Source organism: Pristiophorus japonicus, unplaced genomic scaffold, assembly GCF_044704955.1.
Source record: "Pristiophorus japonicus isolate sPriJap1 unplaced genomic scaffold, sPriJap1.hap1 HAP1_SCAFFOLD_29, whole genome shotgun sequence".
NCBI classification, from domain to species: domain Eukaryota; kingdom Metazoa; phylum Chordata; class Chondrichthyes; family Pristiophoridae; genus Pristiophorus; species Pristiophorus japonicus.
Genome location: NW_027252668.1, coordinates 11188675 through 11215593, shown reverse-complemented (window position 1 = coordinate 11215593; position 26919 = coordinate 11188675).

Genomic DNA, 26919 nt, shown 5'->3' with positions numbered 1-26919 from the left:
TTATTACCCTCTCCAGGTTAGTATTTATTGTACTCTCCAGGTTAGTATTTATTGTACTCTCCAGGTCAGTATTTATTACCCTCTCCAGGTTAGTATTTATTGTACTCTCCAGGTCAGTATTTATTGTACTCTCCAGAGCAGTATTTATTGTTCTCTGCATTTCAGTATTATTGTGTTCACCAGGTCATTATTTATTCTACTCTCCAGGTCAGTATTTATTGCACTCTCCAGGTCAGTATTTATTGTACTCTCCAGGTCAGTATTTTTTACGCTCTCCAAGTCAGTATTTATTGTACTCTCCAGCTCAGTATTTATTGTACTCTCCAGGTCAGTATTTATTGTACTCTCCAGGTCAGTATTTATTGTACTCTCCAGGGCAGTATTTAATGTACTGTCCAGGTCAGTATTTATTGCCCTATCCAAGTCAGTTTTTATTGTACTCACCTGGTCAGTATTTATTGTACTCTCCAGGTCAGTTTTTATTGTACTCTCCAGGTCAATATTTATTGTACTCTCCAGGTAAGTATTTATTTACTCTCCAGGTCAGTGTTTATTGTACTCTCCAGGTCAGGATGTATTACCCTCTCCAGGTCAGCATTTATTGTAATCTCCAGGTCAGTTTTTATTGTACTCTCCAGGTCTGTATTTATTGTACTCTCCAGGTCAGTGTTTATTGTACTCTCCATGTCAGTATTTATTACTCTCTCCAGGTCAGTATTTATTGTACTTTCCAGGTCAGTATTTATTTACTTCTCCAGGTCAGTATTTATTACCCTCTCCAGGTCAGTATTTATTACCCGCTATAGGTCTGTATTTATGGTACTCACCAGGTCAGTATTTATTGTAGTCTCCAAGTCACTATTAATTGTACTCTCCAGCTCTCCATGTCAGTATTTATTACCCTCTCCAGTTCAGTATTGATTGTACTCTCCAGGTCAGTATGTATTGTAATCTCCAGGTCAGTATTTATTGTTCTCTCCAGGTCAGTATTTATTGCACTCGCCAAAAACAGTATTTATTGTACTCTCCAGGTCAGTATTTATAGTACTCTCCAGGTCGGTATTTATTGACCACTCCAGATCAGTATTTATTGTACTCTCCAGATCAGTATTTATTGTACTCTACAGGTCAGTATTTATTGTACTCTCCAGGTCAGTACTTATTGGACTATCCAGGTCAGTATTTATTGTACTCTCCAGGTCAGTATTTATTACCCTCTCCAGGTCAATTTTTATGGTACTCTCCAGGTCAGTATTTATTGTTCTCTCCAGGTCAGTGTTTATTGTACTCTCCAGGTTAGTATTTATTGTACTCTCCAGGTCAGCATTTATTGTACTCTCCAGGTCAGTATTTATTACCCTCTCCAGGTTAGTATTTATTGTACTCTCCAGGTCAGTATTTATTGTACTCTCCAGGTCAGTATTTTTTACGCTCTCCAAGTCAGTATTTATTGTACTCTCCAGCTCAGTATTTATTGTACTCTCCAGGTCAGTATTTATTGTACTCTCCAGGTCAGTATTTATTATACTCTCCAGGGCAGTATTTAATGTACTGTCCAGGTCAGTATTTATTGCCCTATCCAAGTCAGTTTTTATTGTACTCACCAGGTCAGTATTTATTGTACTCTCCAGGTCAGTATTTATTGTACTCTCCAGGTAAGTATTTATTTACTCTCCAGGTCAGTGTTTATTGTACTCTCCAGGTCAGGATGTATTACCCTCTCCAGGTCAGCATTTATTGTACTCTCCAGGTCAGTTTTTATTGTACTCTCCAGGTCATTATTTATGTACTCTCAAGGTCAGTATTTATTGTACTCTCCAGGTCAGTATTTATTGCACTCGCCAGGTCAGTATTTATTGTACTCTCCAGGTCAGTATTTATTGTACTCTCCAGGTCAGTATTTATTGCACTCTCCAGGTGAGTATTTATTGTACTCTCCAGCTCTCCAGGTCAGTATTTATTACCCTCTCCAGGTCAGTATTGATTGTACTCTCCAGGTCAGTATGTATTGTACTCTCCAGGTCAGTATTTATTGTATTCTCCAGGTCAGTATTTATTTTACTCTCCAGTTCAGTATTTATTGTACTCTTCAGGTCACTATTTATTACCCTCTCCATTTCACTATTTATTTTACTCCCTAGGTCAGCATTTATTATAATCTCCAGGGCAGCATATATTGTGCTCTCCAGGTCAGTATTTATTGTACTCTCCAGGTCAGTATTTATTGCCCTCTCCAGGTCAGTGTTTATTATACTCTCCAGGTCTGTATTTATTACCCTCTCCAGGTCAGTATTTATTACCCTCTCCATGTCAGTATTTATTGTACTCTCCAGGTCAGTATTTATTGTACTCTCTGGGTCAGTATTTATTGTACTCTCCAGGTCAGTACTTATTGTACTCTCCAGGTCAGTATTTATTGTACTCTCCAGGTCAGTATTTATTATCCTCTCCAGCTCAGTTTTTATGGTATCTCCAGGTCAGTGTGTATTGTTCTCTCCATGTCCGTGTTTATTGTACTCTCCAGCTTAGTATTTATTGTACTTTCCAGGTAAGCATTTATTGTACTCTCCAGATCAGTATTTATTGAACTCTGCATGTCAGTATTTATTGTATTCACCAGGTCATTATTTATTCGACTCTCCAGGTCAGTATTTTTGCACTCTCCAGTTCAGTAATTATTACACTCTCCAGGTCAGTATTTATTGTACTCTCCAGCTCAATATTTATTGCACTCTCCAGGTCAGTATTTATTGTACTCTCCAGGTCATTATTTATTGTACTCTCCAGGTCAGTATTTAATGTACTGTCCAGGTGAGTATTTATTGCCCTATCCAAATCAGTATTTATTGTACTCTCCAGGTCAGTATTTATTGTACTCTGCAGGTTAGTATTTATTGCCCTCTCCAGAATAGTATTTATTTTCCTCCAAGGTCAGTATTTATTGTACTCTCCAGGTCAGTATTTATTACCCTCTCCAGGTCAGTATTTATAGTACTCTCCAGGTCAGTATTTATTACCCTCTCCAGGTCTATATTTATTGTACTCCCCATGTCAGTATTTATTATACTCTCCAGGTCAGTATTTATTGCCCTTTCCAGGTCAGTATATATTGTACTCTCCAGGTCAGTATTTATTGTACTCTCCAGGTCAGTATTTATTGTACTCTCCAGGACCGCATTTATAGTATTCTCCAGTTCAGTAGTTATTACCCTCTCCAGGTCAGTATTTATTGTACTCTCCAGGTAAGTTTTTATTACCCTCTCAAGGTCAGTATTTATTATACTCTCCAGGTCAGTATGTATTACCCGCTCAAGTTCAGTATTTATGGTACTCTCCAGGTCAGTATTTATTGTACTCTCCAAGACACTATTTATTGTCCTCTCCATGTCAATATGTATTGTACTCTCCAGGTCAGTATTTATTGCCCTCTCCAGGTCAGTATTTATTATATTCTCCAGGTCAGTATTTATTGCCCTCTCCTCGTCGGTATTTATTACCCTCTCCAATTCATTATTTATTGTACTCTCCAGTTCAGTATTTATTGTGCTCTCCAGGTCACTATTTATTGCCCTCTCCAGGTCAGTATTTATTGTAATCTCCAGGTCAGTACTTATTGTAATCTCCAGGTCAGTATTTATTGTACTCTCCAGGTCAGTATTTATTGTTCTCTCCAGATCAGTATTTATTGTACTCTCAAGGTCAGTATTTATTGTACTCTCCAGGTCAGTATTATTTGCCCTCTCCAGGTCAGTATTTATTGTAATCTCCAGGTCAGTACTTATTGTAATCTCCAGGTCAGTATTTATTGTACTTCCAGCTCAGTATTTATTGTGCTCTCCAGGTCAGTATTTATTATACTCTCTAGGTCAGTATTTATTGACCACTCCAGATCAGTATTTATTGTACTCTCCAGATCAGTATTTATTGTACTCTACAGGTCAGTATTTATTGTACTCTCCAGGTCAGTACTTATTGGACTCTCCAGGTCAGTATTTATTGTACTCTCCAGGTCAGTATTTATTACCCTCTCCAGGTCAATTTTTATGGTACTCTCCAGGTCAGTATTTATTGTTCTCTCCAGGTCAGTGTTTATTGTACTCTCCAGGTTAGTATTTATTGTACTCTCCAGGTCAGCATTTATTGTACTCTCCAGGTCGGTATTTATTACCCTCTCCAGGTTAGTATTTATTGTACTCTCCAGGTTAGTATTTATTGTACTCTCCAGGTCAGTATTTATTACCCTCTCCAGGTCAGTATTTATTGTACTCTCCAGGTCAGTATTTATTGTACTCTCCAGAGCAGTATTTATTGTTCTCTGCATTTCAGTATTATTGTGTTCACCAGGTCATTATTTATTCTACTCTCCAGGTCAGTATTTATTGCACTCTCCAGGTCAGTATTTATTGTACTCTCCAGGTCAGTATTTTTTACGCTCTCCAAGTCAGTATTTATTGTACTCTCCAGCTCAGTATTTATTGTACTCTCCAGGTCAGTATTTATTGTACTCTCCAGGTCAGTATTTATTGTACTCTCCAGGTAAGTTTTTATTACCCTCTCAAGGTCAGTACTTATTGTACTCTCCAGTTCAGTTTTTATTGTACTCGCCAGGTCAGTATTTATTGTGCTCTCCAGGTCAGTATTTATTGTACTCTCCAGGTCAGTATTTATTATACTCTCCAGGTCAGTATGTATTACCCGCTCAAGTTCAGTATTTATGGTACTCTCCAGGTCAGTATTTATTGTACTCTCCAAGACACTATTTATTGTCCTCTCCATGTCAATATGTATTGTACTCTCCAGGTCAGTATTTATTGCCCTCTCCAGGTTAGTATTTATTATATTCTCCAGGTCAGTATTTATTACCCTCTCCTCGTCGGTATTTATTACCCTCTACAATTCATTATTTATTGTACTCTCCAGTTCAGTATTTATTGTGCTCTCCAGGTCACTATTTATTGCCCTCTCCAGGTCAGTATTTATTGTAATCTCCAGGTCAGTACTTATTGTAATCTCCAGGTCAGTATTTATTGTACTCTCCAGGTCAGTATTTATTGTTCTCTCCAGATCAGTATTTATTGTACTCTCAAGGTCAGTATTTATTGTACTCTCCAGGTCAGTATTTATTGCCCTCTCCAGGTCAGTATTTATTGTAATCTCCAGGTCAGTACTTATTGTAATCTCGTGGTCAGTATTTATTGTACTTCCAGCTCAGTATTTATTGTGCTCTCCAGGTCAGTATTTATTATACTCTCTAGGTCAGTATTTATTGACCACTCCAGATCAGTATTTATTGTACTCTCCAGATCAGTATTTATTGTACTCTACAGGTCAGTATGTATTGTACTCTCCAGGTCAGTACTTATTGGACTCTCCAGGTCAATATTTATTGTACTCTCCAGGTCAGTATTTATTACCCTCTCCAGGTCAATTTTTATGGTACTCTCCAGGTCAGTATTTATTGTTCTCTCCAGGTCAGTGTTTATTGTACTCTCCAGGTTAGTATTTATTGTACTCTCCAGGTCAGCATTTATTGTACTCTCCAGGTCGGTATTTATTACCCTCTCCAGGTTAGTATTTATTGTACTCTCCAGGTTAGTATTTATTGTACTCTCCAGGTCAGTATTTATTACCCTCTCCAGGTTAGTATTTATTGTACTCTCCAGGTCAGTATTTATTGTACTCTCCAGAGCAGTATTTATTGTTCTCTGCATTTCAGTATTATTGTGTTCACCAGGTCATTATTTATTCTACTCTCCAGGTCAGTATTTATTGCACTCTCCAGGTCAGTATTTATTGTACTCTCCAGGTCAGTATTTTTTACGCTCTCCAAGTCAGTATTTATTGTACTCTCCAGCTCAGTATTTATTGTACTCTCCAGGTCAGTATTTATTGTACTCTCCAAGTCAGTATTTATTACCCTCTCCAGGTCAATTTTTATGGTACTCTCCAGGTCAGTATTTATTGTTCTCTCCAGGTCAGTGTTTATTGTACTCTCCAGGTTAGTATTTATTGTACTCTCCAGGTCAGCATTTATTGTACTCTCTAGGTCAGTATTTATTACCCTCTCCAGGTTAGTATTTATTGTACTCTCCAGGTTAGTATTTATTGTACTCTCCAGGTCAGTATTTATTACCCTCTCCAGGTTAGTATTTATTGTACTCTCCAGGTCAGTATTTATTGTACTCTCCAGAGCAGTATTTATTGTTCTCTGCATTTCAGTATTATTGTATTCACCAGGTCATTATTTATTCTACTCTCCAGGTCAGTATTTATTGCCCTATCCAAGTCAGTTTTTATTGTACTCACCAGGTCAGTATTTATTGTACTCTCAAGGTCAGTATTTATTGTACTCTCCAGGTAAGTATTTATTTACTCTCCAGGTCAGTGTTTATTGTACTCTCCAGGTCAGGATGTATTACCCTCTCCAGGTCAGCATTTATTGTACTCTCCAGGTCAGTTTTTATTGTACTCTCCAGGTCTGTATTTATTGTACTCTCCAGGTCAGTGTTTATTGTACTCTCCATGTCAGTATTTATTACTCTCTCCAGGTTAGTATTTATTGTACTCTCCAGGTTAGTATTTATTGTACTCTCCAGGTCAGTATTTATTACCCTCTCCAGGTTAGTATTTATTGTACTCTCCAGGTCAGTATTTATTGTACTCTCCAGAGCAGTATTTATTGTTCTCTGCATTTCAGTATTATTGTGTTCACCAGGTCATTATTTATTCTACTCTCCAGGTCAGTATTTATTGCACTCTCCAGGTCAGTATTTATTGTACTCTCCAGGTCAGTATTTTTTACGCTCTCCAAGTCAATATTTATTGTACTCTCCAGCTCAGTATTTATTGTACTCTCCAGGTCAGTATTTATTGTACTCTCCAGGTCAGTATTTATTGTACTCTCCAGGGCAGTATTTAATGTACTGTCCAGGTCAGTATTTATTGCCCTATCCAAGTCAGTTTTTATTGTACTCACCTGGTCAGTATTTATTGTACTCTCCAGGTCAGTATTTATTGTACTCTCCAGGTCAATATTTATTGTACTCTCCAGGTAAATATTTATTTACTCTCCAGGTCAGTGTTTATTGTACTCTCCAGGTCAGGATGTATTACCCTCTCCAGGTCAGCATTTATTGTACTCTCCAGGTCAGTTTTTATTGTACTCTCCAGGTCTGTATTTATTGTACTCTCCAGGTCAGTGTTTATTGTACTCTCCAGGGCAGTATTTAATGTACTCTCCAGGTCAGTATTTATTACCCTCTCCAGGTTAGTATTTATTGTACTCTCCAGGTCAGTATTTATTGTACTCTCCAGAGCAGTATTTATTGTTCTCTGCATTTCAGTATTATTGTATTCACCAGGTCATTATTTATTCTACTCTCCAGGTCAGTATTTATTGCACTCTCCAGGTCAGTATTTATTTTACTCTCCAGGTCAGTATTTTTTACGCTCTCCAAGTCAGTATTTATTGTACTCTCCAGCTCAGTATTTATTGTACTCTCCAGGTCAGTATTTATTGTACTCTCCAGGTCAGTATTTATTGTACTCTCCAGGGCAGTATTTAATGTACTGTCCAGGTCAGTATTTATTGCCCTATCCAAGTCAGTTTTTATTGTACTCACCAGGTCAGTATTTATTGTACTCTCAAGGTCAGTATTTATTGTACTCTCCAGGCAAGTATTTATTTACTCTCCAGGTCAGTGTTTATTGTACTCTCCAGGTCAGGATGTATTACCCTCTCCAGGTCAGCATTTATTGTACTCTCCAGGTCAGTTTTTATTGTACTCTCCAGGTCTGTATTTATTGTACTCTCCAGGTCAGTGTTTATTGTACTCTCCATGTCAGTATTTATTACTCTCTCCAGGTCAGTATTTATTGTACTTTCCAGGTCAGTATTTTTTACTTATCCAGGTCAGTATTTATTACCCTCTCCAGGTCAGTATTTATTACCCGATACAGGTCTGTATTTATGGTACACACCAGGTCAGTATTTATTGTAATCTCCAAGTCACTATTAATTGTACTCTCCAGCTCTCCATGTCAGTATTTATTACCCTCTCCAGTTCAGTATTGATTGTACTCTCCAGGTCAGTATGTATTGTACTCTCCAGGTCAGTATTTATTGTTCTCTCCAGGTCAGTATTTATTGCACTCGCCAAAAACAGTATTTATTGTACTCTCCAGGTCAGTATTTATTGTACTCTCCAGGTCAGTATTTATTACCCTCTCCAGGTCAGTATTTATAATACTCTCCAATTCAGTTTTTATTGTACTCTCTAGGTCATTATTTATTGCTCTCTCTAGGTCAGTGTTTATTGTACTCTCCAGGTCAGAATTTATTTTACTCTCCAGGTCATTATTTATGTACTCTCAAGGTCAGTATTTATTGTACTCTCCAGGTCAGTATTTATTGCACTCGCCAGGTCAGTATTTATTGTACTCTCCAGGTCAGTATTTATTGTACTCTCCAGGTCAGTATTTATTGCACTCTCCAGGTGAGTATTTATTGTACTCTCCAGCTCTCCAGGTCAGTATTTATTACCCTCTCCAGGTCAGTATTGATTGTACTCTCCAGGTCAGTATGTATTGTACTCTCCAGGTCAGTATTTATTGTATTCTCCAGGTCAGTATTTATTTTACTCTCCAGTTCAGTATTTATTGTACTCTTCAGGTCACTATTTATTACCCTCTCCATTTCAGTATTTATTTTACTCCCAAGGTCAGCATTTATTATAATCTCCAGGGCAGCATATATTGAGCTCTCCAGGTCAGTATTTATTGTACTCTCCAGGTCAGTATTTATTGCCCTCTCCAGGTCAGTGTTTATTATACTCTCCAGGTCTGTATTTATTACCCTCTCCAGGTCAGTATTTATTACCCTCTCCATGTCAGTATTTATTGTACTCTCCAGGTCAGTATTTATTGTACTCTCTGGGTCAGTATTTATTGTACTCTCCAGGTCAGTACTTATTGTACTCTCCAGGTCAGTATTTATTGTACTCTCCAGGTCAGTATTTATTATCCTCTCCAGCTTAGTTTTTATGGTATCTCCAGGTCAGTGTGTATTGTTCTCTCCATGTCCGTGTTTATTGTACTCTCCAGCTTAGTATTTATTGTACTTTCCAGGTCAGCATTTATTGTACTCTCCAGATCAGTATTTATTGTTCTCTGCATGTCAGTATTTATTGTATTCACCAGGTCATTATTTATTCGACTCTCCAGGTCAGTATTTTTGCACTCTCCAGTACAGTAATTATTACACTCTCCAGGTCAGTATTTATTGTACTCTCCAGCTCAATATTTATTGCACTCTCCAGGTCAGTATTTATTGTACTCTCCAGGTCATTATTTATTGTACTCTCCAGGTCAGTATTTAATGTACTGTCCAGGTGAGTATTTATTGCCCTATCCAAATCAGTATTTATTGTACTCTCCAGGTCAGTATTTATTGTACTCTGCAGGTTAGTATTTATTGCCCTCTCCAGAATAGCATTTATTTTCCTCCAAGGTCAGGATTTTTTGTACTCTCCAGGTCAGTATATATTAGCCTCTCCAGGTCAGTATTTATAGTACTCTCCAGGTCAGTATTTATTACCCTCTCCAGGTCTGTATTTATTGTACTCCCCATGTCAGTATTTATTATACTGTCCAGGTCAGTATTTATTGCCCTTTCCAGGTCAGTATATATTGTACTCTCCAGGTCAGTATTTATTGTACTCTCCAGGTCAGTATTTATTGTACTCTCCAGGACCGCATTTATAGTATTCTCCAGTTCAGTAGTTATTACCCTCTCCACGTCAGTATTTATTGTACTCCCCAGTTAAGTTTTTATTACCCTCTCAAGGTCAGTACTTATTGTACTCTCCAGGTCAGTTTTTATTGTACTCGCCAGGTCAGTATTTATTGTGCTCTCCAGGTCAGTATTTATTGTACTCTCCAGGTCAGTATTTATTATCCTCTCCAGGTCAGTATGTATTACCCGCTCAAGTTCAGTATTTATGGTACTCTCCAGGTCAGTATTTAATGTACTCTCCATGTCACTATTTAATGTCCTCTCCATGTCAGTATGTATTGTACTCTCCAGGTCAGTATTTATTGCCCTCGCCAGGTCAGTATTTATTATATTCTCCAGGTCAGTATTTATTACCCTCTCCTCGTCGGTATTTATTACCCTCTCCAATTCATTATTTATTGTACTCTCCAGTTCAGTATTTATTGTGCTCTCCAGGTCACTATTTATTGCCCTCTCCAGGTCAGTATTTATTGTAATCTCCAGGTCAGTACTTATTGTAATCTCCAGGTCAGTATTTATTGTACTCTCCAGGTCAGTATTTATTGTTCTCTCCAGATCAGTATTTATTGTACTCTCAAGGTCAGTATTTATTGTACTCTCCAGGTCAGTATTTATTGCCCTCTCCAGGTCAGTATTTAGTACCCTCTCCAGGTCAATTTTTATGGTACTCTCCAGGTCAGTATTTATTGTACTCACAAGGTCAGCATTTATTGTACTCTCCAGGTCAGTATTTATTACGCTCTCCAGGTTAGTATTTATTGTACTCTCCAGGTCAGTATTTATTGTTCTCTCCAGATCAGTATTTATTGTACTCTCCAGGTCAGTATTTATTGTACTCTCCAGGTCAGTATTTATTGCCCTCTCCAGGTCAGTATTTATTATACTCTCCAGGTCAGTATTTATTACCCTCTCCTCGTCGGTATTTATTACCCTCTCCAATTCATTATTGATTGTACTCTCCAGTTCAGTATTTATTGTGCTCTCCAGGTCGGTAATTATTACCCTCTCCTGGTCAGTATTTATTGTACTCTCCATCTCAGTATTTATTGTACTCTCCAGGTCAGTATTTATTGTACTCTCCAGGTCAGTATTTAATGTACTGTCCAGGTCAGTATTTATTGCCCTATCCAAGTCAGTATTTATTGTACTCTCCAGGTCAGTATTTATTGTACTCTGCAGGTTAGTATTTATTGCCCTCTCCAGGATAGCATTTATTTTACTCCAAGGTCAGTATTTTTTGTACTCTCCAGGTCAGTATTTATTACCCTCTCCAGCTCAGTATTTATTGTACTCTCCAGGTCCGTATTTATTACTCTCTCCAGGTCAGTATTTATTACCCTCTCCAGGTTGTATTTATTGTACTCCCCATGTCAGTATTTATCGTACTCTCCAGGTCAGTATTTATTGCCCTTTCCAGGTCAGTATTTATTGTACTCTCCAGGTCAGTACTTATTGTACTCTCCAGGTCAGTATTTATTGTACTCTTCAGGTGAATATTTATTGTACTCTCCAGGTCAGTATTTATTGTACTCTCCAGGTCCGCATTTATGGTATTCTCCAGGTCAGTAGTTATTACCCGCTCCAGGTCAGTATTTATTGTACTCTCCAGGTAAGTATTTATTACCCTCTCAAGGTCAGTAATTATTGTACTATCCAGGTCAGTTTTTATTGTACTCGCCAGGTCAGTATTTATTGTGCTCTCCAGGTCAGTATTTATTGTACTCTCCAGTTCAGTATTTATTGTGCTCTCCAGGTCAGTAATTATTACCCTCTCCAGGTCAGTATTTATTGTACTCTCCAGCTCAGTATTTATTGTACTCTCCAGGTCAGTATTTATTGTACTCTCCAGGTCAGTATTTATTGTACTCTCCAGGTCAGTATTTAATGTACTGTCCAGGTCAGTATTTATTGCCCTATCCAAGTCAGTATTTATTGTACTCTCCAGGTCAGTATTTATTGTACTCTGCAGGTTAGTATTTATTGCCCTCTCCAGGATAGCATTTATTTTACTCCAAGGTCAGTATTTTTTGTACTCCCCAGGTCAGTATTTATTACCCTCTCCAGGTCAGTATTTATTGTACTCTCCAGGTCCGTATTTATTACTCTCTCCAGTTCAGTATTTATTACCCTCTCCAGGTTGTATTTATTGTACTCCCCATGTCAGTATTTATTGTACTCTCCAGGTCAGTATTTATTGCCTTTCCAGGTCAGTATTTATTGTACTCTCCAGGTCAGTACTTATTGTACTCTCCAGGTCAGTATTTATTGTACTCTTCAGGTGAATATTTATTGTACTCTCCAGGTCAGTATTTATTGTACTCTCCAGGTCCGCATTTATGGTATTCTCCAGGTCAGTAGTTATTACCCTCTCCAGGTCAGTATTTATTGTACTCTCCAGGTAAGTATTTATTACCCTCTCAAGGTCAGTAATTATTGTACTATCCAGGTCAGTTTTTATTGTACTCGCCAGGTCAGTATTTATTGTGCTCTCCAGGTCAGTATTTATTGTACTCTCCAGATCAGTATTTATTATACTCTCCAGGTCAGTATTTATTATCCTCTCCAGGTCAGTATGTATTGTCCTCTCCATGTCAGTATGTATTGTACTCTCCAGGTAAGTATTTATTGTACTCTCCAGGTCAGTATTTATCGCCCTGTCCTGGTCAGTATTTATTGTATTCGCCACGTCAGTATTTATTATCCTCGACAGATCAGTATTTATTTTACTCCCCAGGTCAATATTTATTGTACTCTCCAGGTCAGTATTTATTGTACTCACTAGGACTGTATTTATTGTACTCTCCAGGTCAGTATTTATTGGCCTCTCCAGGTCAGTATTTATGGTACTCTCCAAGTCAGTATTAATTGCACTCCCCAGGTCAATATTTATTGTACTCTCCAGGTCAGTATTTATTGTACTCTCCAAGTCATTATTTATTGTACTCTCCAGGTCAGTATTTATTGTACTCTCCAATTCAGTTTTTAATGTACTCTCCAGGTCAGTATTTATTGTACTCTCCAGGTCAGTATTTATTGTTCTCTCCAGATCAGTATTTATTGTACTCTCCAGATCAGTATTTATTGTATTCTCCAGGTCAGTATTTATTGCCCTCTCCAGGTCAGTATTTATTATACTCACCAGGTCAGTATTTATTACCCTCTCCTCGTCGGTATTTTTTACCCTCTCCAATGCATTATTGATTGTACTCTCCAGTTCAGTATTTATTGTGCTCTCCAGGTCAGTATTTATTGCCCTCTCCAGGTCAGTATTTATTGTAATCTCCAGGTCAGTACTTATTGTAATCTCCAGGTCAGTATTTATTGTACTTCCAGGTCAGTATTTATTGTGCTCTCCAGGTCAGTATTTATTAGACTCTGTAGTCAGTATTTATTGCCCACTCCAGATCAGTATTTATTGTACTCTACAGATCAGTATTTATTGTACTCTCCAGGTCAGTATTTATTGTACTCTCCAGGTCAGTACTTATTGGACTCTCCAGGTCAGTATTTATTGTACTCTCCAGGTCAGTATTTATTACCCTCTCCAGGTCAATTTTTATGGTATTCTCCAGGTCAGTATTTATTGTTCTCTCCAGGTCAGTGTTTATTGTACTCTCCATGTTAGTATTTATTGTACTCTCCAGGTAAGCATTTATTGTACTCTCCAGGTCAGTATTTATTGTACTCTCCAGGTCAGTATTTATTGACCTCTCCAGGTCAGTATTTATTATACTCTCCAAGTCGGTATTGATTACCCTCTCCTCGTCGGTATTTATTACCCTCTTCAATTCATTATGGATTGTACTCTCCAGTTCAGTATTTATTGTGCTCTCCAGGTCAGTATTTATTGCCCTCTCCAGGTCAGTAATTATTGTAATCTCCAGGTCAGTACTTATTGTAATCTCCAGGTCAGTATTTATTGTACTTCCAGGTCAGTATTTATTGTGCTCTCCAGGTCAGTATTTATTATACTCTCTAGGTCAGTATTTATTGCCCACTCCAGATCAGTATTTATTGTACTCTCCAGATCAGTATTGATTGCACTCTCCAGGTCAGTATTTATTGTACTCTCCAGGTCAGTACTTATTGGACTCTCCAGGTCAGTATTTATTGTACTCTCCAGGTCAGTATTTATTACCCTCTCCAGGTCAATTTTTATGGTACTCTCCAGGTCAGTATTTATTGTTCTCTCCAGGTCAGTGTTTATTGAACTCTCCAGGTTAGTATTTATTGTAGTCTCCAGGTCAGCATTTATTGTACTCTCCAGGTCAGTATTTATTACCCTCTCCAGGTTAGTATTTATTGTACTCACCAGGTCAGTATTTATTGTACTCTCCAGGTCCGTATTTATTATACTCTCCAGGTCAGTATTTGTTGTACTCTCCAGGTCAGTATTTATTACCCTCTCCAGGTCAGTATTTATTGTACTCTACAGGTCCGTATTTCTTACTCTCTCCAGGTCAGTATTTATTACCCTCTCCAGGTCTGTATTTATTGTACTCCCCATGTCAGTATTTATTGTACTCTCCAGGTCAGTTTTTATTGCCCTCTCCAGGTCAGTATTTATTGTACTCTCCAGGTCACTACTTATTGTACTCTCCTGGTCATATTTATTTTAGTCTCCAGGTCAGTATTTATTGCCTTCTCATGGTCAGTATTTATTGTATTCTTCAGGTCAGTATTTATTTTACTCTCCAGGTCAGTATTTATTGTACTCCCCAGGTCAATATTTATTGTATTCTCCAGGTCAGTATTAAATGTTCTCTCCAGATCATTATTTATTGTACTCTCCAGATCAGTACTTATTGTACTCTCCAGGTCAGTATTTATTGCCCTCTCCAGGTCAGTATTTATTATACTCTCCACGTCAGTATTTAATACCCTCTCCACGTCGGTATTTATTACCCTCTCCAATTCATTATTTATTGTACTCTACAGTTCAGTAATTATTGTGCTCTCCAGGTCAGTATTTATTGTAGTCTCTATGTCAGTATTTATTACCCTCTCCAGGTCAATTTTTATGGTATCTCCAGGTCAGTATTTATTGTTCTCTCCAGGTCAGTGTTTATTGTACTCTCCAGGTTAGTATTTATTGTACTCTCCAGGCCAGCATTTATTGTACTATCCAGGTCAGTATTTATTACCCTCTCCATGTTAGTATTTATTGTACTCTCCAGGTCAGTATTTATTGTACTCTCCAGAGCAGTATTTATTGTTCTCTGCATGTCAGTATTATTGTATTCACCAGGTCATTATTTGTTCTACTCTCCAGGTCAGTATTTATTGCACTCTCCAGGTCAGTATTTATTGAACTCTCCAGGTCAGTATTTCTTACGCTCTCCAGGTCAGTATTTATTGTACTCTCCAGGTCAGTATTTATTGTACTCTCCAGCGCAGTATTTAATGTACTGTCCAGGTCAGTATTTATTGCCCTCTCCAGGTCAGTATTTATTATACTCTCCTCGTCAGTATTTATTACCCTCTCCACGTCGGTATTTATTAACCTCTCCAATTCATTATTTATTGTACTCTACAGGTCAGTAATTATTGTGCTCTCCAGGTCAGTACTTATTGTACTCTCTAGGTCACAATTTATTGCCCACTCCAGATCAGTATTTATTGTACTCACCAGGGCAGTATTTATTGTACTCTCCAGGTCAGTATTTATTGTATTCTCTAGGTCATAATTTATTACCCTCTCCAGGTCAATTTTTATGGTACTCTCCAGGTCAGTATTTATTGTTCTCTCCAGGTCAGTGTTTATTGTACTCTCCAGTTTAGTATTTATTGTACTCTCCAGGTCAGCATTTATTGTACTCTCCAGGTCAGTATTTATTACTCTCTGCAGGTTAGTATTTATTGTACTCTCCAGGTCAGTATTTATTGTACTCTCCAGAGCAGTATTTATTGTTCTCTGCATGTCAGTATTATTGTATTCACCAGGTCATTTTTTGTTCTACTCTCCAGGAAGTATTTATTGCACTCTCCAGGTCAGTATTTATTGTACTCTCCAGGTCAGTATTTTTTACGCTCTCCAGGTCAGTATTTATTTTACTCTCCAGCTCAGTATTTATTGTACTCTGCAGGTCAGTATTTATTGTACTCCCCAGGTCAGTATTTATTGTACTCTCCAGGGCAGTATTTAATGTACTGTCCAGGTCAGTATTTATTCCCCTATCCAAGTCAGTTTTTATTGTATTCTCCAGGTCAGTATTTATTGTACTCTCCAGGTCAATATTTATTGTACTCTCCAGGTCAGTATTTATTGTACTCTCCAGGTAAGTATTTATTGTACTCTCCAGGTCAGTGTTTATTGTACTCTCCAGGTCAGGATTTATTACCCTCTCCAGGTCAGCATTTATTGTACTCTCCAGGTCAGTATTTATTGTACTCTCCAGGTCTGTATTTATTGTACTCTCCAGGTCAGTGTTTATTGTACTCTCCATGTCAGTATTTATTACTCTCTCCAGGTCAGTATTTATTTTACTCTCCAGATCAGTATTTATTTATTTCTCCAGGTCAGTATTTATTACCCTCTCCAGGTCAGTATTTATTACCCGCTGCAGGTCTGTATTTATGGTACTCACCAGGTCAGTATTTATTGTAATCTCCAAGTCACTATTAATTGTACTCTCCGGCTCTCCATGTCAGTTTTTATTACCCTCTCCAGTTCAGTATTGATTGTACTCTCCAGGTCAGTATGTATTGTACTCTCCAGGTCAGTATTTATTGTTGTCTCCATGTCACTGTTTATTGCACTCGCCAGGTCAGTATTTATTGTACTCTCCAGGTCAGTATTTATTGTACTCTCCAGGTCAGTATTTATTACCCACTCCAGGTCGGTATTTATTGTACTCCCCAATTCAGTTTTTATTGTACTATCTAGGTCAGTATTTATTGTTCTCTCCAGGTCAGTGTTTATTGTACTCTCCAGGTCTGTATTTATTTTACTCTCCAGGTCATTATTTATGTACTCTCCAGGTCAGTATTTATTGTACTCTCCATTTCAGTATTTATTGCACTCGCCAGGTCAGTATTTATTGTACTCTCCAGGTCAGTATTTATTGTATTCTCCAGGTCAGTATTTATTGCACTCTCCAGGTCAGTATTTATTGTACTCTCCAGCTATCCAGGTCAGTATTTATTACCCTCTCCAGGTCAGTATTGATTGTACTCTCCAGGTCAGTATGTATTGTACTCTCAAGGTCAGTATTTATTGTATTCTCCAGGTCAGTATTTATTTTACTCTCCAGTTCAGTATTTATTGTACTCTTCAGGTCACTATTTATTACCCTCTCCATTTCAGTATATATTTTACTCCCTAGGTCAGCATTTATTATAATCTCCAGGGCAGCATATATTGTGCTCTCCAGGTCAGTATTTATTGTATTCTCCAGGTCAGTATTTATTGCCCTCTCCAGGTCAGTGTTTAATATACTCTCCAGGTCTGTATTTATTGTACTCTCCATGTTAATTTTTATGGTACTCTCCAGGTCAGTATTTATTGTTCTCTCCAGGTCAGTGTTTATTGAACTCTCCAGGTTAGTATTTATTGTAGTCTCCAGGTCAGCATTTATTGTACTCTCCAGGTCAGTATTTATTACCCTCTCCAGGTTAGTATTTATTGTACTCACCAGGTCAGTATTTATTGTACTCTCCAGGTCCGTATTTATATACTCTCCAGGTCAGTATTTGTTGTACTCTCCAGGTCAGTATTTATTACCCTCTCCAGGTCAGTATTTATTGTACTCTACAGGTCCGTATTTCTTACTCTCTCCAGGTCAGTATTTATTACCCTCTCCAGGTCTGTATTTATTGTACTCCCCATGTCAGTATTTATTATACTCTCCAGGTCAGTATTTATTGCCCTCTCCAGGTCAGTATTTATTGTACTCTCCAGGTCACTACTTATTGTACTCTCCTGGTCAGTATTTATTTTAGTCTCCAGGTCAGTATTTATTGCCTTCTCATGGTCAGTATTTATTGTATTCTTCAGGTCAGTATTTATTTTACTCTCCAGGTCAGTATTTATTGTACTCCCCAGGTCAATATTTATTGTATTCTCCAGGTCAATATTAATTGTTCTCTCCAGATCATTATTTATTGTACTCTCCAGATCAGTACTTATTGTACTCTCCAGGTCAGTATTTATTGCCCTCTCCAGGTCAGTATTTATTATACTCTCCACGTCAGTATTTAATACCCTCTCCACGTCGGTATTTATTACCCTCTCCAATTCATTATTTATTGTACTCTCCAGTTCAGTAATTATTGTGCTCTCCAGGTCTGTATTTATTGTAGTCTCTATGTCAGTATTTATTACCCTCTCCAGGTCAATTTTTATGGTATCTCCAGGTCAGTATTTATTGTTCTCTCCAGGTCAGTGTTTATTGTACTCTCCAGGTTAGTATTTATTGTACTCTCCAGGCCAGCATTTATTGTACTATCCAGGTCAGTATTTATTACCCTCTCCAGGTTAGTATTTATTGTACTCTCCAGGTCAGTATTTATTGTACTCTCCAGAGCAGTATTTATTGTTCTCTGCATGTCAGTATTATTGTATTCACCAGGTCATTATTTGTTCTACTCTCCAGGTCAGTATTTATTGCACTCACCTGGTCAGTATTTATTGAACTCTCCAGGTCAGTATTTCTTACGCTCTCCAGGTCAGTATTTATTGTACTCTCCAGGTCAGTATTTATTGTACTCTCCAGCGCAGTATTTAATGTACTGTCCAGGTCAGTATTTATTGCCCTCTCCAGGTCAGTATTTATTATACTCTCCACGTCAGTATTTATTACCCTCTCCACGTCGGTATTTATTAACCTCTCCAATTCATTATTTATTGTACTCTACAGGTCAGTAATTATTGTGCTCTCCAGGTCAGTACTTATTGTACTCTCTAGGTCACAATTTATTGCCCACTCCAGATCAGTATTTATTGTACTCACCAGGGCAGTATTTATTGTACTCTCCAGGTCAGTATTTATTGTATTCTCTAGGTCATAATTTATTACCCTCTCCAGGTCAATTTTTATGGTACTCTCCAGGTCAGTATTTATTGTTCTCTCCAGGTCAGTGTTTATTGTACTCTCCAGTTTAGTATTTATTGTACTCTCCAGGTCAGCATTTATTGTACTCTCCAGGTCAGTATTTATTACCCTCTGCAGGTTAGTATTTATTGTACTCTCCAGGTCAGTATTTATTGTACTCTCCAGGCCAGCATTTATTGTACTATCCAGGTCAGTATTTATTACCCTCTCCAGGTTAGTATTTATTGTACTCTCCAGGTCAGTATTTATTGTACTCTCCAGAGCAGTATTTATTGTTCTCTGCATGTCAGTATTATTGTATTCACCAGGTCATTATTTGTTCTACTCTCCAGGTCAGTATTTATTGCACTCACCTGGTCAGTATTTATTGAACTCTCCAGGTCAGTATTTCTTACGCTCTCCAGGTCAGTATTTATTGTACTCTCCAGGTAGGTATTTATTGTACTCTCCAGCGCAGTATTTAATGTACTGTCCAGGTCAGTATTTATTGCCCTCTCCAGCTCAGTATTTATTATACTCTCCACGTCAGTATTTATTACCCTCTCCACGTCGGTATTTATTAACCTCTCCAATTCATTATTTATTGTACTCTACAGGTCAGTAATTATTGTGCTCTCCAGGTCAGTACTTATTGTACTCTCTTGGTCACAATTTATTGCCCACTCCAGATCAGTATTTATTGTACTCACCAGGGCAGTATTTATTGTACTCTCCAGGTCAGTATTTATTGTATTCTCTAGGTCATAATTTATTACCCTCTCCAGGTCAATTTTTATGGTACTCTCCAGGTCAGTATTTATTGTTCTCTCCAGGTCAGTGTTTATTGTACTCTCCAGTTTAGTATTTATTGTACTCTCCAGGTCAGCATTTATTGTACTCTCCAGGTCAGTATTGATTACCCTCTGCAGGTTAGTATTTATTGTACTCTCCAGGTCAGTATTTATTGTACTCTCCAGAGCAGTATTTATTGTTCTCTGCATGTCAGTATTATTGTATTCACCAGGTCATTTTTTGTTCTACTCTCCAGGAAGTATTTATTGCACTCTCCAGGTCAGTATTTATTGTACTCTCCAGGTCAGTATTTTTTACGCTCTCCAGGTCAGTATTTATTTTACTCTCCAGCTCAGTATTTATTGTACTCTCCAGGTCAGTATTTATTGTACTCCCCAGGTCAGTATTTATTGTACTCTCCAGGGCAGTATTTAATGTACTGTCCAGGTCAGTATTTATTCCCCTATCCAAGTCAGTTTTTATTGTATTCTCCAGGTCAGTATTTATTGTACTCTCCAGGTCAATATTTATTGTACTCTCCAGGTCAGTATTTATTGTACTCTCCAGGTAAGTATTTATTGTACTCTCCAGGTCAGTGTTTATTGCACTCTCCAGGTCAGGATTTATTACCCTCTCCAGGTCAGCATTTATTGTACTCTCCAGGTCAGTATTTATTGTACTCTCCAGGTCTGTATTTATTGTACTCTCCAGGTCAGTGTTTATTGTACTCTCCATGTCAGTATTTATTACTCTCTCCAGGTCAGTATTTATTTTACTCTCCAGGTCAGTATTTATTTATTTCTCCAGGTCAGTATTTATTACCCTCTCCAGGTCAGTATTTATTACCCGCTGCAGGTCTGTATTTATGGTACTCACCAGGTCAGTATTTATTGTAATCTCCAAGTCACTATTAATTGTACTCTCCGGCTCTCCATGTCAGTTTTTATTACCCTCTCCAGTTCAGTATTGATTGTACTCTCCAGGTCAGTATGTATTGTACTCTCCAGGTCAGTATTTATTGTTGTCTCCATGTCACTTTTTATTGCACTCGCCAGGTCAGTATTTATTGTACTCTCCAGGTCAGTATTTATTGTACTCTCCAGGTCAGTATTTATTACCCTCTCCAGGTCGGTATTTATTGTACTCCCCAATTCAGTTTTTATTGTACTATCTAGGTCAGTATTTATTGTTCTCTCCAGGTCAGTGTTTATTGTACTCTCCAGGTCTGTATTTATTTTACTCTCCAGGTCATTATTTATGTACTCTCCAGGTCAGTATTTATTGTACTCTCCAGGTCAGTATTTATTGCACTCGCCAGGTCAGTATTTATTGTACTCTCCAGGTCAGTATTTATTGTATTCTCCAGGTCAGTATTTATTGCACTCTCCAGGTCAGTATTTATTGTACTCTCCAGCTCTCCAGGTCAGTATTTATTACCCTCTCCAGGTCAGTATTGATTGTACTCTCCAGGTCAGTATGTATTGTACTCTCAAGGTCAGTATTTATTGTATTCTCCAGGTCAGTATTTATTTTACTCTCCAGTTCAGTATTTATTGTACTCTTCAGGTCACTATTTATTACCCTCTCCATTTCAGTATATATTTTACTCCCTAGGTCAGCATTTATTATAATCTCCAGGGCAGCATATATTGTGCTCTCCAGGTCAGTATTTATTGTATTCTCCAGGTCAGTATTTATTGCCCTCTCCAGGTCAGTGTTTAATATACTCTCCAGGTCTGTATTTATTGTACTCTCCATGTCAATTTTTATGGTACTCTCCAGGTCAGTATTTATTGTTCTCTCCAGGTCAGTGTTTATTGAACTCTCCAGGTTAGTATTTATTGTAGTCTCCAGGTCAGCATTTATTGTACTCTCCAGGTCAGTATTTATTACCCTCTCCAGGTTAGTATTTATTGTACTCACCAGGTCAGTATTTATTGTACTCTCCAGGTCCGTATTTATTATACTCTCCAGGTCAGTATTTGTTGTACTCTCCAGGTCAGTATTTATTACCCTCTCCAGGTCAGTATTTATTGTACTCTACAGGTCCGTATTTCTTACACTCTCCAGGTCAGTATTTATTACCCTCTCCAGGTCTGTATTTATTGTACTCCCCATGTCAGTATTTATTATACTCTCCAGGTCAGTATTTATTGCCCTCTCCAGGTCAGTATTTATTGTACTCTTCAGGTCACTACTTATTGTACTCTCCTGGTCAGTATTTATTTTAGTCTCCAGGTCAGTATTTATTGCCTTCTCATGGTCAGTATTTATTGTATTCTTCAGGTCAGTATTTATTTTACTCTCCAGGTCAGTATTTATTGTACTCCCCAGGTCAATATTTATTGTATTCTCCAGGTCAGTATTAATTGTTCTCTCCAGATCATTATTTATTGTACTCTCCAGATCAGTACTTATTGTACTCTCCAGGTCAGTATTTATTGCCCTCTCCAGGTCAGTATTTATTATACTCTCCACGTCAGTATTTAATACCCTCTCCACGTCGGTATTTATTACCCTCTCCAATTCATTATTTATTGTACTCTCCAGTTCAGTAATTATTGTGCTCTCCAGGTCAGTATTTATTGTAGTCTCTATGTCAGTATTTATTACCCTCTCCAGGTCAATTTTTATGGTATCTCCAGGTCAGTATTTATTGTTCTCTCCAGGTCAGTGTTTATTGTACTCTCCAGGTTAGTATTTATTGTAATCTCCAGGCCAGCATTTATTGTACTATCCAGGTCAGTATTTATTACCCTCTCCAGGTTAGTATTTATTGTACTCTCCAGGTCAGTATTTATTGTACTCTCCAGAGCAGTATTTATTGTTCTCTGCATGTCAGTATTATTGTATTCACCAGGTCATTATTTGTTCTACTCTCCAGGTCAGTATTTATTGCACTCACCTGGTCAGTATTTATTGAACTCTCCAGGTCAGTATTTCTTACGCTCTCCAGGTCAGTATTTATTGTACTCTCCAGGTCAGTATTTATTGTACTCTCCAGCGCAGTATTTAATGTACTGTCCAGGTCAGTATTTATTGCCCTCTCCAGGTCAGTATTTATTATACTCTCCACGTCAGTATTTATTACCCTCTCCACGTCGGTATTTATTAACCTCTCCAATTCATTATTTATTGTACTCTACAGGTCAGTAATTATTGTGCTCTCCAGGTCAGTACTTATTGTACTCTCTAGGTCACAATTTATTGCCCACTCCAGATCAGTATTTATTGTACTCTCCAGGTCAGTATTTTTTACGCTCTCCAGGTCAGTATTTATTGTACTCTCCAGCTCAGTATTTATTGTACTCTCCAGGTCAGTATTTATTGTACTCCCCGGGTCAGTATTTATTGTACTCTCCAGGGCAGTATTTAATGTACTGTCCAGGTCAGTATTTATTCCCCTATCCAAGTCAGTTTTTATTGTATTCTCCAGGTCAGCATTTATTGTACTCTCCAGGTCAGTATTTATTGTACTCTCCAAGTCACTATTAATTGTACTCTCCAGCTCTCCATGTCAGTTTTTATTACCCTCTCCAGTTCAGTATTGATTGTACTCTCCAGGTCAGTATGTATTGTACTCTCCAGGTCAGTATTTATTGTTGTCTCCATGTCACTGTTTATTGCACTCGCCAGGTCAGTATTTATTGTACTCTCCAGGTCAGTATTTATTGTACTCTCCAGGTCAGTATTTATTACCCTCTCCAGGTCGGTATTTATTGTACTCCCCAATTCAGTTTTTATTGTACTATCTAGGTCAGTATTTATTGTTCTCTCCAGGTCAGTGTTTATTGTACTCTCCAGGTCAGTATTTATTGTACTCTCCAGGTCAATATTTATTGCACTCGCCAGGTCAGTATTTATTGTACTCTCCAGGTCATTATTTATTGTATTCTCCAGGTCAGTATTTATTGCACTCTCCAGGTCAGTATTTATTGTACTCTCCAGCTCTCCAGGTCAGAATTTATTACCCTCTCCAGGTCAGTATTGATTGTACTCTCCAGGTCAGTATGTATTGTACTCTCAAGGTCAGTATTTATTGCATTCTCCAGGTCAGTATTTATTTTGCTCTCCAGGTCAGTATTTATTGTACTTCCCAGGTCAATATTTCTTGTACTCTCCAGGTCAGTATTTATTGTACTCTCCAAGTCATTATTTCTTTTACTCTCCAGGTCAGTATTTATTGTACTCTCCAGGTCATTATTTATTGTACTCTCCAGGTAAGTATTTATTGTACTCTCCAGGTCAGTATTTATTGCACTCACCAGGTCAGTATATATATTGTACTCTCCAGGTCAGTATTTATTGTACTCTCCTGGTCTGTATTTATTGCATTCTCCAGGTCAGTATTTATTGTACTCTCCAGGTCAGTATTTATTACCCTCTCCAGGTCAGTATTGATTGTACTCTCCAGGTCATTATTTATTATGCTCTCCATGTCAGTATTTATTGTATTCTCCAGGTCAGTATTTATTTTACTCTCCAGGTCATTATTTATTTTACTCCCCATGTCAGTATTTATTATACTCTCCAGGTCAGTATTTATTGTGCTCTCCAGGTCAGTATGTATGTACTCTCCATGTCAGTATTTATTGCACTCTCCTGGTCAGTATTTATTGTACTCTACAGATCTGTATTTATTACCCTCTCCACGTCAGCTTTTATTGTACTCTCCATGTCAGTATTTATTGTACTCTCTGGGTCTGTATTTATTGTACTCTCCAAGTCAGTACTAATTGGACTCTCCAGGTCAGTATTTATTGTACTCTCCAGGTCAGTATTTATTACCCTTTCCAGGTCACTGTTTATTGTTCTCTCCAGGTCAGTATTTATTGTACTCTTTGGGTCAGTATTTATTGTACTCTCCAGGTCAGTACTAATTGGACTCTCCAGGTCAGTATTTATTGTACTCTCCAGGTCAGTACTTAATGTACTCACCAGGTCAGTATTTATTGCCCTATCCAAGTCAGTATTTATTGTACTCTCCAGGTCAGTATTTATTGTACTCTGCAGGTTAGTATTTATTGCCCTCTCCAGGATAGCATTTATTTTACTCCAAGTTCAATATTTTTTGTACTCTCCAGGTCAGTATTTATTACCCTCTCCAGGTCAGTATTTATTGTACTCTCCAGGACCGTATTTATTACCCTCTCCAGGTCTGTATTTATTGTACTCCCCATGTCAGTATTTATTGTACTCTCCAGGTCAGTATTTATTGCCCTACCAGTTCAGTATTTATTGTACTCTCCAGGTCAGTACTTATTGTACTCTCCAGGTCAGTATTTATTGTACTCTCCAGGTCAGCATTTAAAGTATTCTCCAGGTCAGTAGTTATTACCCTCTCCAGGTCAGTATTTATTGTACTCTCGAGGTAAGTATTTATTACCCTCTCAAGGTCAGTATTTATTGTACTATCCAGGTCAGTTTTTATTGTACACGCCAGGTCAGTATTTATTGTGCTCTCCAGGTCAGTATTTATTGTACTCTCCAGGTCAGTATTTATTGTACTCTCCAGGTCAGTATTTATTACCCTCTCCAGGTCAGTATGTATTACCCGCTCCAGTTCAGTATTTATGGTACTCTCCAGGTCAGTATTTATTGTACTCTCCAAGTACTATTTATTGTCCTCTCCATGTCAGTATTTATTGTACTCTCCAGGTCAGTATTTATTGTATTCTCCAGGTCAGTATTTATCGCCCTGTCCTGGTCAGTATTTATTGTATTCCCCACGTCAGTATTTATTATCCTCGACAGGTCTGTATTTATTTTAGTCCCCAGGTCAATATTTATTGTACTCTCCAGGTCAGTATTTATTGTACTCTGCAGGTCAGTATTTATGATACTCTCCAGGTCAGTATTTATTGTACACCCCAGGTCAATATTTATTGTACTCTCCAAGTCATTATTTATTGTACTCTCCAGGTCAGTATTTATTGTACTCTCCAGGTCAGTATTTATTGTACTCTCCAGGTCAGTATTTATTGCACTCGCCAGGTCAGTATTTATTGTACTCTCCAGGTCATTATTTATTGTATTCTCCAGGTCAGTATTTATTGCACTCTCCAGGTCAGTATTTATTGTACTCTCCAGCTCTCCAGGTCAGAATTTATTACCCTCTCCAGGTCAGTATTGATTGTACTCTCCAGGTCAGTATGTATTGTACTCTCAAGGTCAGTATTTATTGCATTCTCCAGGTCAGTATTTATTTTGCTCTCCAGGTCAGTATTTATTGTACTTCCCAGGTCAATATTTCTTGCACTCTCCAGGTCATTATTTATTGTACTCTCCAGGTAAGTATTTATTGTACTCTCCAGGTCAGTATTTATTGCACTCACCAGGTCAGTATATATATTGTACTCTCCAGGTCAGTATTTATTGTACTCTCCTGGTCTGTATTTATTGCATTCTCCAGGTCAGTATTTATTGTACTCTCCAGGTCAGTATTTATTACCCTCTCCAGGTCAGTATTGATTGTACTCTCCAGGTCATTATTTATTATGCTCTCCATGTCAGTATTTATTGTATTCTCCAGGTCAGTATTTATTTTACTCTCCAGGTCATTATTTATTTTACTCCCCAGGTCAGTATTTATTATACTCTCCAGGTCAGTATTTATTGTGCTCTCCAGGTCAGTATGTATGTACTCTCCATGTCAGTATTTATTGCACTCTCCTGGTCAGTATTTATTGTACTCTACAGATCTGTATTTATTACCCTCTCCACGTCAGCTTTTATTGTACTCTCCATGTCAGTATTTATTGTACTCTCTGGGTCTGTATTTATTGTACTCTCCAAGTCAGTACTAATTGGACTCTCCAGGTCAGTATTTATTGTACTCTCCAGGTCAGTATTTATTACCCTTTCCAGGTCACTGTTTATTGTTCTCTCCAGGTCAGTATTTATTGTACTCTTTGGGTCAATATTTATTGTATTCTCCAGGTCAGTACTAATTGGACTCTCCAGGTCAGTATTTATTGTACTCTCCAGGTCAGTACTTAATGTACTCACCAGGTCAGTATTTATTGCCCTATCCAAGTCAGTATTTATTGTACTCTCCAGGTCAGTATTTATTGTACTCTGCAGGTTAGTATTTATTGCCCTCTCCAGGATAGCATTTATTTTACTCCAAGTTCAATATTTTTTGTACTCTCCAGGTCAGTATTTATTACCCTCTCCAGGTCAGTATTTATTGTACTCTCCAGGACCGTATTTATTACCCTCTCCAGGTCTGTATTTATTGTACTCCCCATGTCAGTATTTATTGTACTCTCCAGGTCAGTATTTATTGCCCTACCAGTTCAG